Source organism: Oncorhynchus kisutch, linkage group LG5 (genome assembly GCF_002021735.2).
Source record: "Oncorhynchus kisutch isolate 150728-3 linkage group LG5, Okis_V2, whole genome shotgun sequence".
Classification (NCBI taxonomy): Eukaryota; Metazoa; Chordata; class Actinopteri; order Salmoniformes; family Salmonidae; genus Oncorhynchus; species Oncorhynchus kisutch.
The window spans coordinates 14,375,242-14,391,591 of NC_034178.2; positions in this window are offsets into that span (position 1 = coordinate 14,375,242).

Here is a 16,350-nt window from a genome sequence, read left to right on the forward strand (position 1 = left end):
CACTGGCCTGTATGTTTGTGAATTGTGAGTTTTCTACTGTACTCCATTAATATTGGACGTGCCTCTACAAAACGATAGTACACAATAGCATCCCTCGATCATGTGTGGTGGTACTTACTATAGAATGTTGTAGAACAGCCTTTCTTAAAGTATGGGTCGCGTACCTGTTAATGGTGGGTCGCGACGTGTCAGAGTAAATATATAATTATTTAATGAATTACTAGAATTGATTTGGCCAAGTGCAACTGCGGTCTGTTCAGTGCGCTCTCTGCTTAGCAGCGGTCTGTTCAGTGCTCTCTCTGCTTAGCAGCGGTCTGCTTAGTGCGCTCTCTGCTTAGCAGCAGTCTGTTCAGTGCGCTCTCTGCTTAGCAGCGGTCTGTTCAGTGCTCTCTCTGCTTAGCAGCGGTCTGTTTAGTGCTCTCTCTGCTTAGCAGCGGTCTCTGTTCAGTGCTCTCTCTGCTTACCAGAGGTCTGTTCAGTGTGCTCTCTGCTTAGCAGTGGTCTCTCTTCAGTGCTCTCTCTGCTTAGCAGCGGTCTCTGTTCAGTGCGCTCTCTGCTTAGCAGCGGTCTCTGTTCAGTGCTCTCACTGCTTAGCAGCGGTCTCTGTTCAGTGCTCTCTCTGCTTAGCAGCGGTCTCTGTTCAATGCGCTCTCAGCTTAGCAGCGGTCTCTGTTCAGTGCTCTCTCTGCTTAGCAGAGGTCTCTGTTCAGTGCTCTCTCTGCTTAGCAGCGGTCTCTGTTCAGTGGGCTCTGCTTTGCAGCGGTCTCTGTTCAGTGCTCTCTCTGCTTAGCAGCGGTCTCTGTTCAATGCTCTCTCTGCTTAGCAGAGGTCTGTTCAGTGCTCTCTCTGCTTAGCAGTGGTCTCTCTTCAGTGCTCTCTCTGCTTAGTAGCGGTCTCTGTTCAGTGCTCTCTCTGCTTAATAGCGGTCTCTGGTCAGTGCTCTCTCTGCTTAGCAGCGGTCTCTGTTCAGTGGGCTCTCTGCTTAGCAGCGGTCTCTGGTCAGTGCTCTCTCTGCTTAGCAGCGGTCTCTGTTCAGTGGGCTCTCTGCTTAGCAGCAGTCTCTGTTCAGTGCGCTCTGCTTAGCAGCGGTCTCTGTTCAGTGCGCTCTCTGCTTAGCAGCGGTCTCTGTTCAGTGCGCTCTCTGCTTAGCAGCGGTCTCTGTTCAGTGCTCTCTCTGCTTAGCAGCGGTCTCTGTTCAGTGCGCTCTCTGCTTAGCAGCGGTCTCTGTTCAGTGCGCTCTCTGCTTAGCAGCGGTCTCTGTTCAGTGCTCTCTCTGCTTAGCAGCGGTCTCTGTTCAGTGCTCTCTCTGCTTAGCAGCGGTCTCTGTTCAGTGCTCTCTCTGCTTAGCAGTGGTCTCTGTTCAGTGCTCTCTCTGCTTAGCAGCGGTCTCTGTTCAGTGCGCTCTCTGCTTAGCAGCGGTCTCTGTTCAGTGCTCTCTCTGCTTAGCAGCGGTCTCTGTTCAATGCTCTCTCTGCTTAGCAGAAGTCTGTTCAGTGCGCTCTCTGCTTAGCAGTGGTCTCTCTTCAGTGCTCTCTCTGCTTAGTAGCGGTCTCTGTTCAGTGCTCTCTCTGCTTAATAGCGGTCTCTGGTCAGTGCTCTCTCTGCTTAGCAGCGGTCTCTGTTCAGTGCGCTCTCTGCTTAGCAGCGGCCTCTGTTCAGTGCTCGCTCTGCTTAGCAGCGGTCTCTGTTCAGTGCTCTCTCTGCTTAGCAGCGGTCTCTGTTCAGTGCGCTCTCTGCTTAGCAGCGGTCTCTGTTCAGTGCGCTCTCTGCTTAGCAGCGGTCTCTGTTCAGTGCGCTCTCTGCTTAGCAGCGGTCTCTGTTCAGTGCTCTCTGAATTTTTTTCTGTCGATTTCTTGAACACACGCTGCAGCACTGTCGTTCAGCAGCAGATGATGCGCTGTCTGCCACTGACGTCTTTAAATGGACTCATGCTAGAAACCAGTTCTGACTGAGCTCAATCGTCATGAAAATCCTATACACAGATGAGTTTAGCTCTCTTTCATACAAACTTTGAGAAATAACGAGGAGCTCCCTCAATGTGTTTTGTGTGGGGAAGTACTTAGTTATGAGTCAATCAAAACGAACAAATCCCTATAACGGACACGTCCTGACCAAACATCCACAGCATGACGGTATACCCAGGGAATTCTTTCAGAGCAGGGTAGAATGCTTCAGGAAGCAGTGCTTCGACAGTGGAAAAGTAAGTCAGCTAGCAAGGCATTGTTGTCATTTTATAACAGGTGATAAGCAGAAATAAGGGAGTACTATCTCATAGTAGTATATGTGAGTTTCTCTTTCAAACAATCCCCTGGCTTTGTACACAGCTAACGGTAGCCAAAGCAAGCTAGCTACTGATAGTGCAACCCTAAGTAACAGTACAGATGAAAAATGATCAGGCCTACTGTACATCTTACTGTAGAAATTATTGTTGAAAACAAGTCTAGGTTGGAACAGTTGCTGTTAAAATAGAAGTCATAATATTTATTCTGAACTGGAATAAACTGATTGAAGCCAGATACTTTTTAAGGCAAACACACACACAGTTCTGGGTTTCTCATCTAGAGCAGGAAGCAGTCTCCTGCCTAACTGAGAAAGCAGCAGTAAATATCCTGGCCCAGTGGGTTAACTGCTGTGTTCAGGGGCAGAATGACAGATTTGTACCTTGTCAGCTCAGGGATTTGATCTTGCAATCTTTCGGTTACTAGTCCAATGCTCTAACCACTAGGCTACACTGCCGCCCCATATGGCTGACTTGTGGTTTCCAATAACAATTGTGATGTACAAACTATGGCATAAGTGGATGACAAGCGGATAAGAGGCAATCCGTAATTTAAGACAATGAGCGAGCTTGGACGGACGTTACGTTAGTCAATATAACTATTTGTTTAGCACTTTTGAAATGTACAGCGACAGAATTCAGAACATGGGCCGTTCTTACAGTGATCTCCCTGTACACCAAGTTAGAACCGTAGGATAAATCAAGGGGGCATATACGCAGACAATGAAAGCTCTTACAATATTCAATGATTACATTTCTCTAAAACAGGTTATAGGCTACAGTAAAACAGTCAGAACAGTAGGCGAAATTAAGAGGGGTAAATAGACCAAATTATTAGTGTGAGGCACATGGGCTACTAACAGCTTACTACACAACAAACACTTAGTATTACTTTCTTAACTACAGTATACATATCTCCCTGGCATATTACATCATTTATGAAGCAGAAAAAATGACATTTTTGGACTCACATTGTTGTGCTCGGCTCACTTGAACAGGAAGGTTAACAGTAGTTAACAGTTGTTTTGAGCGCAGCACAAATCATGTTCCATTGACAGCATGGCCGATGTTGACTGTTTATCATTTTAAATTTGGAAAAGAGCCCCTTAATCCCAGATTTGGGACCACACAGCCACAGCCACTGTCACTGATTCCTTCCAAACCACTCGTTGAATTTGCGATTTCCAACTTGTTGTGTAATGTTTATGTCCCAATGGCCGATGAGCACCGATACGTTTTATCTATAATTTCTCTTCATATAAAAAGGATTAAAAAGGACTTGCCAGTAGATGCTCTGTATTTTTTGCTGGCTTGCCCCACTACCACATAAAACACTGAGCTAGGCTGAAACACCTGCATTTTGGAGCCGCCTTACTCAAGAAATCAAAAAAGAGACCATGATTGTATGCAACTTTATTAACTCAATGATATATATTATTTTTTACATTGTTTGCAAACTGATATGTGACAAGTATTAATGCCAAAATAACTTGAAAAACAGGCAAGCCCAGTTATTTATATTTTTTTGTGGGGCTCAAAACAGGTGGGGCTCTGCCTGGTATACTGTACCCATACCCAGTTTTCTTTTCAGTGGGCATTGCCTATACTCTCCTTAATCCCTACTATTGCGTATCAAAGTATAGTGGAGGTATACGACGTATTACTTATGTGTAGTACAATAGAGAAATCATGCACAATGTAGCCTACACAATTGCAAAGCACGTGAAATATATTATATTTATATAGGCTATTTGCAATGTGCTATTCAGTCATCATGCACTGTTCCCTTACAAAATTTTTTTTTGCAATCAGAGTGCAGTATAACTGCAGTTATAGTGCAGTATAAGTGAGTATTCTGTAAACACCGTTTTTTTTTTTACTGCAGTAGTTTTGCAGTGTAACTACAGTTCACTATTGCACAGTGGCCTGATGGCCTTTGAGAAGGCAGAAGTTCCAACCATTACAAGTCAATGTGATTGGTTGATTCCACTGTCACTCCGAGTGTTTTGCCATAATACAGTTGAATGGCAGATGCCTTCTATCAGGTGTCTGATGGTCTAGCCAATGGCTGACTTAGCTAGCTAGATTTATCCCCCCTTTAACCCTTTCCTTTCGAACAAAAAATGCAGAGATTAAATCAGAACATAATTGAAAATAATGAGAGATGGTGTAACTGAGTCATGGTTTGTAGGCTTCCTTACTCGCACACGCTTTTTCAGTTCTGCCCACAAATTTTCTATGGGATTGAGGTCACGGCTTTGTGATGGCCACTCCAATACGTTGACTTTGTTGTCCTGAAGCCATTTTGACACAACTTTGGAAGTATGCTCGGGGTCATTGTCCATTTGGAAGACCCATTTGCAACCAAGCTTTAACTTCCTGACTGATGTCTTGAGATGTTGCTTCATATATATCCACATAATTTTCCTACCTCATGATGCCATCAATTTTGTGAAGTCCCTGTCCCTCCTGCAGCAAAGCACTCCCACAACATGAAGCTGCCACCCACGTGCTTCACGGTTGGGATTGTGTTCTTCAGCTTGCAATCCTCCCCCTTTTTCCTCCAAACATAACGATGGTCATTATGGCCAAGCAGTTGTAATTTTTGTTTCATCAGTCCAGAGGACATTTCTCCAAAAAGTATGATCTTTGTCCCCATGTGCAGTTGCAAACCGAAGTCTGGCTTTTTTATGGCGGTTTTGTAGCAGTGGCTCAATTTAGGACTTGTTTTACTGTGGATATAGATACTTTTGTACCTGTTTCCTCCTTTGCTGTTGTTCTGGGATTGATTTGCATTTTTTGCACCAAAGTACGTTCATCTTGAGGAGACAGAACCCGACTCCCTCCTGAGCGGTATGACAGCTGCGTGGTCCCATGGTGTTTATACTTGCGTACTATTGTTTGTACAGATGAACGTGGTACCTTCAGGCGTTTGGTAAATTGCTCCCAAGGATGAACTATTTTTTCTGAGGTCTTGGCTGATTTCTTTAGATTTTCCCATGATGTCAAGCAAAGAGGCACTGAGTTTGAAGGTAGGCCTTGAAACACATCCACAGTTACACCTCCAATTGACTCAAATTATGTCAAATAGCCTATCAGAAGCTTCTAAAGCCATGACATCATTTTCTGGAATTTTCAAGCTGTTTAAAGGCACAGTCAATTTAGTGTATGTAAATGTCTGACCCACTGGAAGTGTGATACAGTGAAATAATCTGTCTGTAAACAATTTTTGGAAAAATGACTTGTGTCATGGCCAAAGTAGATGTCCTAACCGACTTTCCAAAACTATAGTTTGTTGACATGAAATTTGTGGAGTGGTTGAAAAACGAGTTTTAATGACTCAAAACTAAGTATATATAAACTTCCGATAACAACTGTACATGAAGGATGGTTGGTTGATATAAAATGTAAGATACACGTTATTCATATGTTGCATTCATATCTACATATCAACCAAATATCAAAGTTGAAGAAGAGGACTTTTGAGAATGTGTGAATGGTCCGTGGACAATGAAGGGACAGTTATGACGAGTGTGTTTCATTTGGCGATCTCATGAAGGACAGGAAACACACATAACTGTGTCTCTTAACGCCGAGCGACTTCTACCTTTGACCAGCAGAAACAAAAACAATTATCACAAGACCACTTCAGATTACCCTCACCGATTCCACAGCACCCAACTCTGTTTTCACCCACCCTGAAACCACAAATGGATCAGCCAAAAGGCAAGGGTCCACTTTTTTCCAAAAACTTCACTCCGACTGTCACAGACTCCTCTTTATCCTGACCCTTGGTGCAAGCCTCGGTGTCCGAGAGCTTCACCACACCTATCACCTCTGATAATTCGCCCTCATCCACTTTCATTTCCACTCCTGTCTTCAGCTTACTCTGCTTGCAATTTCTATTATTCTTCTTTAACAAACCATCTACCTTTTTGTCCCGCCATTTTTAACCAACTCAAGCTCACCAGCTTCCTCCCTCTCTCTCTTAGACCTCCTCTGCCTCTCTTTTTCCCTCCATTCCTCCTCCGTATTCCAAGTATACGTCTCCTTATGATAATACTGCACTTCTCCTGACATACATTTTGTTCTTGCTTTCTCAAGGGACGCCATTTAACCGGCTGTCCCAATCTCAGTCAAATCAGCACGAACCCCTCGGGATGTAGCGCTCAACAGTGCATCCCACGTATAAAGCAGCTGCTTCGTCTGGATGTTATTCTTTATCAAAAGCTACCACGACACTTTTCCATTTCAAACAAGCGCGCTCTCTGCCTTCCTTCTCCGAAGTGCTCCCCCCCCCCACTTTTATATACAATATACCGACGCACAGACAGCGCATTGCGCAAACAAAACAACCACACTTGCAACATCAACTGAAATTACATGGGTCTATTACTGAACTTTTTGTTGAAAACAAATATTTGACTGTGAAGAGACTGTCACTGGCAAACATGGTTACAGACCAACAACATTATATAGTATCTCCTCGTCAAGAAAAGCACATGAGCTAATTATAATACACAAAGTAAGCAAAACAGTTAAATCATTCCAACATTGCCTAAAATGATGAATAAGATACTAATGAGATATACCTATATAAGCAATAGGCCTATAACAATTGAGATGTACAAACTACGGCATAAGGGAATGATGAGCGGATAAGAGGCAATCCGTCATTTCGATATTAATGAGCGAGCTAAGATGGACCTAGTCAATGTAGCTCTTTGTTCAGCACTTTTGAAATGTACAGCAACATCATTCAGAACATGGGCCGTTCTTACAGTATTCTCCATGTACACCAAGTCAGAACCGTATGATAAAGGGGGCATATAGGCAGACAAAGAAAGCTCTTACAATATTCGATGATGACAGTTCTCTAAAACATGCTATAGGCTACAGTACATGTGCACCACCAAGTCAGAACAGTAGGCTAAGTTCTGAGGGGGAAAGATACCAAATTATTAGTGTGAGGCACATGGGCTACTACACAACATAAACTTAGTGTTACTTACTTAGCTACAGTATACATATCTCCCTGGCATATTACAGCATTTATACAAGACATTTTTGGACTCACCGTTGTAGTGCTGTGCTCACTTTGCCCTCAGACCATCCTTAATTGATCGGAGCATGGACTCTGCAAGGTGTCGAAGCGTTCCACAGAGATTCTGGCCCATGTTGAATCCAATGCTTCCCAAAATTGTGTCAAGTTGGCTTGATGTTCTTTGGGTGGTGGACCATTCTTGATACACATAGGAAACTGTTGAGTGTGAACAACCCAGCAGCGTTACAGTTCTTGACACAATCCGGTGTGCCTGGCACCTACTACCATACCCTGTTCAAAGGCAAAAATCATTTTTTAACCTGTCTCCACTTCATCTACACTGATTGAAGTGGATTTAACAAGTGACATCAATAAGGGAGCATAGCTTTCACCTGGTCAGTTTATGTCATGAAAAGAACAGGTGTTCTTAATGATTTGTACACTCAGTGTAAATACATACCTCTATTTTTAAAGGCTTGTATCTATCTATAATACCTGGAGAGTGAGCACACATTTCATAGCCCGCTTCCAGATCTGTTTGTGCTGGATAGCCAACCCGTATGGTCTTTATCATGCAGCACAAACCGATCTGAGACCAGGCTGTCTGCATACAGCTTTAACTGGTGGTGGAGGGAGGTGGTGTAGATGACCTGGAAGCTCTTGCCTTCATCTGTCCCATCTTCCATAATGACCTCCAGAAAGCCCACAGCCCTCAGGGCTTTCAATGTGATGCTTAGCCCTTCTGATAACAGAATGCTATGTTACCATCACTCCTGACTCACAGCTATATTATACTTGCCAAAGGATGGCATTGTTGGATAAACCCAGAAATTCTGAAGAATAGATCCATGTTCCCTTGATTGAACCAGTACAACCAGTACTTTCTACCATTGATAACATCTCATCGCTGTTCTTCAGGATTAGTCACCCTGAATCAGTGCAGCCAGATTTGGAATTTTATCTGAGCGCTAGATGTATTTCAGCCTCTAATGCTTAATTCATTCATATATATCAGTGGATCCCTAACTTTTTATAGTCCTGTACCCCTTCAAACATTCAACCTCCAGCTGCGTATCCCCTCTAGCGCCAGAGTCAGCGCACTCTCAAATGCTGTTTTTTTGCCATCATTGTAAGCCTGCCACATGCACACTATATGATACATTTTATTTATTTTTTGTCACAACCCGGCTCGTGGGAAGTATAATAATACTAATCAATATTTTTGCTCTTTATTTAGCCATCTGACAATAAAACCTTAATTTGTTCATCAGAAAATGTGAATAACTCACCACAGGTTAATGAGAAGCGTGTGCTTGAAAGGATGTACATAACTCTACAATGTTGGGTTGTATTGGAGAGAGTCTCAGTCTTAAATCATTTTCTACACACAGTCTGTGCCTGTATTTAGTTTTCATGCAAGTGAGGGCCGAGAAGTGTCATATATACATATATTCATACACATAGCTCATATATTATACAGCGCCAAATTAATCCGCCTGACTCAAGTCATTGCACGTATCCCTGCCCAAACAGGAACAAACACATATACCCAACAATAAACTGCCCCTCTCAGTTCTCTTGTCTCACGACCCCAGGACACACATAGACATTCCATTGCACGAACACACACACCCAGCCATAAAACTGCCCCTCTCAGTTCTCCCTACCTCACGATCCCCTGACACACAAATACCTTCTTGCATAAACACACACACTTCATCCCCCCCTCTACTGGTCGGGTGCCCAGAGCAGAAGACTCTGCTGTGCACCAATGGTGCTCCTGCTCTGGCTAGAGCAGGTCCGTCTCCAACCCTTCGGGACCATTCAGAAGGCGACATGACAAGCCTCTACCTACTTTAGTCAATGTATAAAAACTACTGTAACCTCTGTATAAGCCCCTCTTTTCACCTGACTCCCTACTGAGTTATGTGAATAGGTCCGTGCACGTTAAACTGCAGGACAAGATATCTTTGACCTTAATAAACTGCCTTTTGTTACAACTGAAATCCACTCTGTCCAGCGTCCATGATTTGGTCTCGTTCTCCAGTATTTGAACACTAACAGAAGCCACTCTCACAAAGCTACGTGGTTGCAAAGTGCATTAGTGTCTTCACAGCATAATTTGCCAAGGCAAGAAACTCTGAGCACAGCCCTATCCAGAGATCTGGCAGTAGCTTCTGATTAAATAACATTTTTACAGAACCGCTTGATTCAATTTCAATGAGGCTCTCTTGTTCAGATATCGGTAAGTGAACTGGAGGCAGGGCATAAAAGGGATAACGAGTCCAGTTGTTTGTGTCGTCCGTTTTGGGAAAGTACCTGCGTAATTGCGCTCTCAGCTCACTCAGGTGCTTCGCTATATCACATTTGACATTGTCCATAAGCTTGAGTTCATTTGCACGCAAAAAAATCATACAATGATGGAAAGACCTGTGTGTTGTCCTTGTTAACGTAGACAGAAAAGAGCTCCAACTTCTTAATCATAGGCTCAATTTTATCCCGCACGTTGAATACAGTTGCGGAGAGTCCCTGTAATCCTAGATTCAGATCATTCAGGCAAGAAAAAACATCACCCAGATAGGCCAATTGTTTGAGAAACTCGTCATCATGCAAGTGGTCAGACAACAGAAAATTATGGTCAGTAAAGAAAACTTTAAGCTTATCTCTCAATTTAAAAAAAAAACGTGTGTCAATACTTTGCCCCTTGATAACCAGCGTTCTGTATGTTGTAAAAGCGTTACATGGTCGCTGCCCATATCATTGCGTAATGCAAATGTAGCGGTGTGATGTTGTTCCCCTAGATTATGCACCAAATTGCACACAAGAACCAATTCAAATAGGCCAGGTCAAGAGGGGATGTTAATAATTTGATAATAATAATAATTCAGTGTATTTTTTATTTATTTAATTACAGCTGCATAGCTAATGTTTTTCTTTGGTGTACAAACACTTTTTCATATCAATATTGTACATACATGTGATTGTAAAAGTTTTGTATATTTTGGTTTGGTCCATCGCGGGTTATCTGTATTTCCATACCCCCTTATTGTTCTCTTTTGCCTGACCTTCGGCTAGCAAGGTATGTTGTCCTTGGCCCCGAAATTGTTTAATATAAAACCGTCATAATGTTACACAATGTACTGTTATGCTACCATAAGTCTGTTACAATGTGGATAATATCAAGATTTATGTTAACAAGTTTCACAAAGCTCGCTAACTAGGGTATCTATTGTAACTTGTGAGTACTTGGGACAGTGTTTGAGGGAGTGTCCATGTGCTTGCGCAGGTGCCTGAGAGCTAGGACTGCTCCAAGGGTTAACATAATGTGCGTTGTCTCTTCGTGTGCAGGTATGTCTTTTATTTTGTTCGAATTATGTTCTGTATCATTTTACTTGTATTGTATGGTGTGCTGTTGTGCATTGAATGTGTGCACGCAGCTCCTGTTATTTCCTGTTGGCGCTCTTTTAACAAAGTTAACCATTTTCACTGCAGTGTCCAAAACATCTTTCAAGCTGTCAGGCATTCCCTTGGCAGTAAGAGCCTCTCATTGGATGCTGCAGTGTAACCAAGTGGCGTCAGAAGCAACTGCTTGCACGCGCGTTTCCACTCCACTATGTCTCCCTGTCATGGCTTTTGCTACATCAGTACAGATACCAACACATCTTGACCACCAAAGTCCATTGGATGTCACAACGCTGTCCAGTACTTAAAAAAATATCCTCTCATGTTGTCCTGGTTTCCAGTGGTTTGCAGAAGAGGATGTCTTCCTTAATTGACCCCCCACAAACGTAACGGACATATACCAGGAGCTGTGCCAGGACTGTCACGTCTGTTGACTCATCCAGCTGTAATGTATATGATTCACTGGCTTGTATGTGAGGCAGTAATTGTTTCAAAACATCTCCTGCCATGTCACCGATGCGTCATGAAACAGTGTTGTTTGATGAAGGCATTGTCTGTATAGTTTTTTGGGCCTTTTCCCCCAGCATTGTTCCAGCCATATCCGCAGCAGCAGGAAGAATTAAGTCCTCCACAATAGTATGGGGCTTGCCTGTCCTAGCCACTTGTTAGCGCAACATATAAGACGCTTTTAGCCCCTTCTTATTAATGGTATATGTTGCTTTTATACATGTCTTACTACTTGAAAGTCGTCTTTCTTCTTGCTCAAAACTCTCCCATGGCTTATTTTTCAAATTGTCATGTTTCTAAATGTCTGCGCAAGAGTGAAGGTTTCCCGCGGGAGAGTAACGGCTAATGTGATTAGATGTTAATTATTTGACTACCTGTATTTGACATTGTGTTGTTATTTCGCTACACACTAGATGGTTTAATTTTGTACCCCAGTTTGGGAATATCTGATATATATCATACAAAATTGTGAAGAAAAAATGTGTGATTCTCATCCTTGATAGCGAAGGTCAGGAAAATCTTTATTAATGATATTTCTCACTCTGAGATGAGAGGGATTAATGCAAATTATAAACTGGGTGGTTCGAGCACTGATTGGCTGATGCCGTGGACCGCGTACTGCTTTGTGTCGTGCCTAAGAACAGCCCTTAGCCGTGGTATATTGGGCATATACCACACCTCGGGCCTTATCTGCATCCCAAATTAAAGTGCACTACTTTTGAACAGGACCCATAGGGATCTAGTTAAAAGTAGTGCACTATATACGGAATAGGGTGCCATTTGGGATGGAGTTTGTTTCACACAATTTCATGTTAACTCAAAGAGTATTAGATCAATGGCCAACAGCAAATCTTCTCACTATCTCTGTGTTGCCCACATGCTTGCACAACATGACATCCAAGCAACACTCACACATTTCACAGTAATACACTACAGAGACTAGTAATGATAACTACAGATAAGGGGTGTAGGCTACTGAAGGTTATTGCTCATTATTTCTATGTGTGTGTGGGTGTGTGTGTGTGTGTGTGTGTGTGTGTGTGTGTGTGTGTGTGTGTGTGTGTGTGTGTGTGTGTGTGTGTGTGTGACCGTACTGTGTCTGTTATTGTTTCACTTTGCATCTGCATTGGTATAAATGGAAAATAATACCACATATTCCTATCATTATTGCACACAGTATGATCAGAGAGGTAGGTGGAGGTTCCAGGATGATCTAGCTCATCGTTAAAAAGTCTGGCGGTTTCATGGGATTCTATGGCTGTGTTCCAAATTGCACGCTATTCCCTATAGCACATCATAAGACAAAATATTGTGTAACAAGTATTTGAATACCTGCTGTGTGTGAATGGTCTAATAGACCATGCAGTGCTAGATTGGAACAGCTGAGATCAACACAGGTTATTCCGATATTGTGTGGAGTTTTGATGGAATCACAATTTGTGCTTTCTTGCGAGTAATGCGGCTTGATGAGGCCTAAGTAAGGATGGAAGTGAAGTGACTCATTTGCTATTGAACCTAACGTGCCACAGCACAGGAATTCTCTAGTCACCATTTACTGAACCTAAGGACATTCATCGACGCCCCTTCTGGGTGTTCGTCGATGCACCTATATCGGCCCTGTCATTTTTCTGCTTTCATCATATCAACCTAGCAATGAACTTGTACTGACTAAGAACGATTATCTTGATGCAATGTTCAATTTCATTACAATCTGCCCCATTTCTTTTTTTTCTTCAGCTTTATTATTACAGATAGATTGTAGCTTTCATCATTGTAATTGTTTGCATTATTGCCAATCCCCCCATATATTTTTGTCACGGCTACCGCCGAAGTTGGTGCCTCTCCTTGTTCGGTCGTCGTCACCGGCTTCCTAGCTGCCATCGATCCACGTTTATTTTCCCATTTGTTATGTCTTGATTGTACACACCTGGTTCCCATTAAGTTATTATTATTTCCCTATTTAACCCTCTGGTTCTCAGTATGTTTTGTGCTTGATTGTTCCTGGTTTGGTGTTAGTCTTTTGTGTTAGGGTTTGTGATCCCTGCGTGGATTTATTTGCTGATTATTTTTCCAGAGGAAAGTACGTTATTTTACTCAGTTCTATGTCCTGCGCATGAACCACACATGCGGAGATCATCCGTTCACCTACTCTGCATCTCACAAAGACACAGCGGTTGAAGACAGAAATGTCAAATTTGGACTCGGATCAAAGGACAGATTTCCACCGGTCTAATGTCTATTGCTTGTGTTTCTTGGCCCAAGCAAGTCTCTTCCTATTATTGGTGTCCTTTAGTGGTAGCTTCTTTGCAGCAATTCAACCATGAAGGCCTTATTCACGCAGTCTCCTCTGAACAGTTGATGTTGAGATGTGTCTTTTGCTTGAACTCCGTGAAGCATTTATTTGGGCTGCAATGTGAGGTGCAGTTAACTCCAATGAACTTATCCTCTGCAGCAGAGGTAACTCTATCTTCCTCTCCTATGGCGGTCATCATGAGGGCTAGTTTTGTGCTTGATGGTTTTTGTGACTGCACTTGAAGAAACTTTCAAAGTTCTTGAAATTTTCCAGATTGACTGACCTTCATGTCTTAAAGTAATGATGGACAATTGTATCTCTTTGCTTATTTGAGCTGTTCTTGCCATAGTATGGACTTGGTCTTTTACCAAATAGGGCTATCTTCTGTATACCACCCCTACCTTGTCACAACACAACTGATTGTCTGAAACGCATTAAGAAGGAAATAAATTCTGGTGGGAAACACCACTGGTGGGAAAATGTGCATATTTTCTACATGCGGAATTTTAGAACATTCGCATGGAAATCTGTCACCAATTGGATGGATACCTAGCTGCTGATGTGAAAATGTGGCTGCCATTTTCTTACTCTCTGGCTGCTCATTATCACAGTGTGACATGAAGACATACATTTTGCTAATGGCTAATTTCTCCACTATTTTGCAAAAGTTAGGTAATTTTTGGCAGTACAGCCATTTATTCTGTATTGTTCTTAGTCAGCGAGTTAATTTCGTAGACATCTTGTCTTACTGTGTGCTACTCATGTTTAAGGGTAATACTTTGTGAAAGAAGTGAGAAGACAGTTATTATGCTCCTGGGGGCTAGTTTAGAATATTTATCAGAGTTACTGTGTAGTTTCAAGTCAATGTATTACAGGGGCTGAGTCACTGGCTTACTGGGGCTCTCTCATGCCGTCCCTGGAAGGGGTGTGTCACCTGAGTGGGTTGATTCACTGATGTGGTCATCCTGTCTGGGTTGGCGCCACCCCTTGGGTTGTGCCATGGCGGAGATCTTTGTGGGCTATACTCGGCCTTGTCTCAGGATGGTAAGTTGGTGGTTGAAGATATCCCTCTAGTGGTGTGGGGGCTGTGCTTTGCCAGAGTGGGTGGGGTTATATCCTTCCTGTTTGGCCCTGTCCGGGGGTGTCCTTGGATGGGGCCACAGTGTCTCCTGACCCCTCCTGTCTCAGCCTCCAGTATTTATGCTGCAGTAGTTTATGTGTCGGGGGGCTAGGGTCAGTTTGTTATATCTGGAGTACCTCTCCTGTCCTATTCGGTGTCCTGTGTGAATCTAAGTGTGCGTTCTCTAATTCTCTATTTCTCTCTCTCTCTCTCTCTCTCTCTCTCTCGGAGGACCTGAGCCCTAGGACCATGCCCCAGGACTACCTGACATGATGACTCCTTGCTGTCCCCAGTCCACCTGACCGTGCTGCTGCTCCAGTTTCAACTGTTCTGCCTTATTATTATACGACCATGCTGGTCATTTATGAACATTTGAACATCTTGGCCATGTTCTGTTATAATCTCCACCCGGCACAGCCAGAAGAGGACTGGCCACCCCACATAGCCTGGTTCCTCTCTAGGTTTCTTCCTAGGTTTTGGCCTTTCTAGGGAGTTTTTCCTAGCCACCGTGCTTCTACACCTGCATTGCTTGCTGTTTGGGGTTTTAGGCTGGGTTTCTGTACAGCACTTTGAGATATCAGCTGATGTACGAAGGGCTATATAAATACATTTGATTTGATTTGATATATCAGTTGCTTTCACAGCCCAAGAGTTCAACTAATAACATGTGTCCGAAATTCAATAAAAGACTTGGGAAATCATTTGACAGGCCGCCAAGCCAGTTTTAGTTTTAAGATCCCAAAGAATGACATTGATCCATGGTTCTGCATGTTCAATCAACAAGTTTATGCAGCAGCTCTTTTTCCCCATGTTCATATAAAATCACAGGTTGGTCTTGGGTACTGTATACAAACCTACAATGACAACCAGATACTCTCTCACAGCTATGCTTTCACTTTTCAGGAAGTGTGTGAGACACTGTGTAAACATCACTAGCAGGTTTGATTGAATTCCAGCTATACTTGAAAAGCGGGTAATACTTTACTTGACCTCCAGCATCATAACACGTCATAACCATGTCATAACAGTTGACATAACTGGTTGTCGTGATGTGACTATTATTCATGTGATGATGGCTATTTTATCAAATCAATTAACTATGTTTCATTATTACGCGATTCAATTAATCATGTAACAATTAACTCATTAGTAACTTGGGGCACCACTTGAAAAGTTTGTTTAATGAGTTACCGTTTCCCGAATTAACTCAAGAATGTATCAGAATATATCGTTATCATACCAGTCATTATTACCTCATATCAGTCTCATTCTGATGTCGTTGGCCTCGTAAATCTGCACAAACCCTAGTCTAAATGATTATTCAGCGATACACAAATTGGCTTAATTATTTATTTACTAACTAACTAAACAATAACAGAAATACATAAACACACACAGTATAGGTTAAATTGATTACTAACATAATGCAATGAAAAGTCCCTAGTGGACTAACCCGATGTAACGGCTTGTTACACAATGGGAAGGGGTGGGGAAAGAAAGAGCGGGAGAGACAGAGGGGACTCATCTTACATACAGTTGGAAACCTATGCTCATGGGAATGTGAATACTTTGCACATGAACGACCGCTCAATCGGAAATAATTGCAATGTATATATTTACACTTGTATATCTCTGTCGTCTATCTCTGTTGAAGTCGCCCGGTCCGTCTATGGGGTCGTCGTCCGACGCAAGTTTCTGGTTGTCCA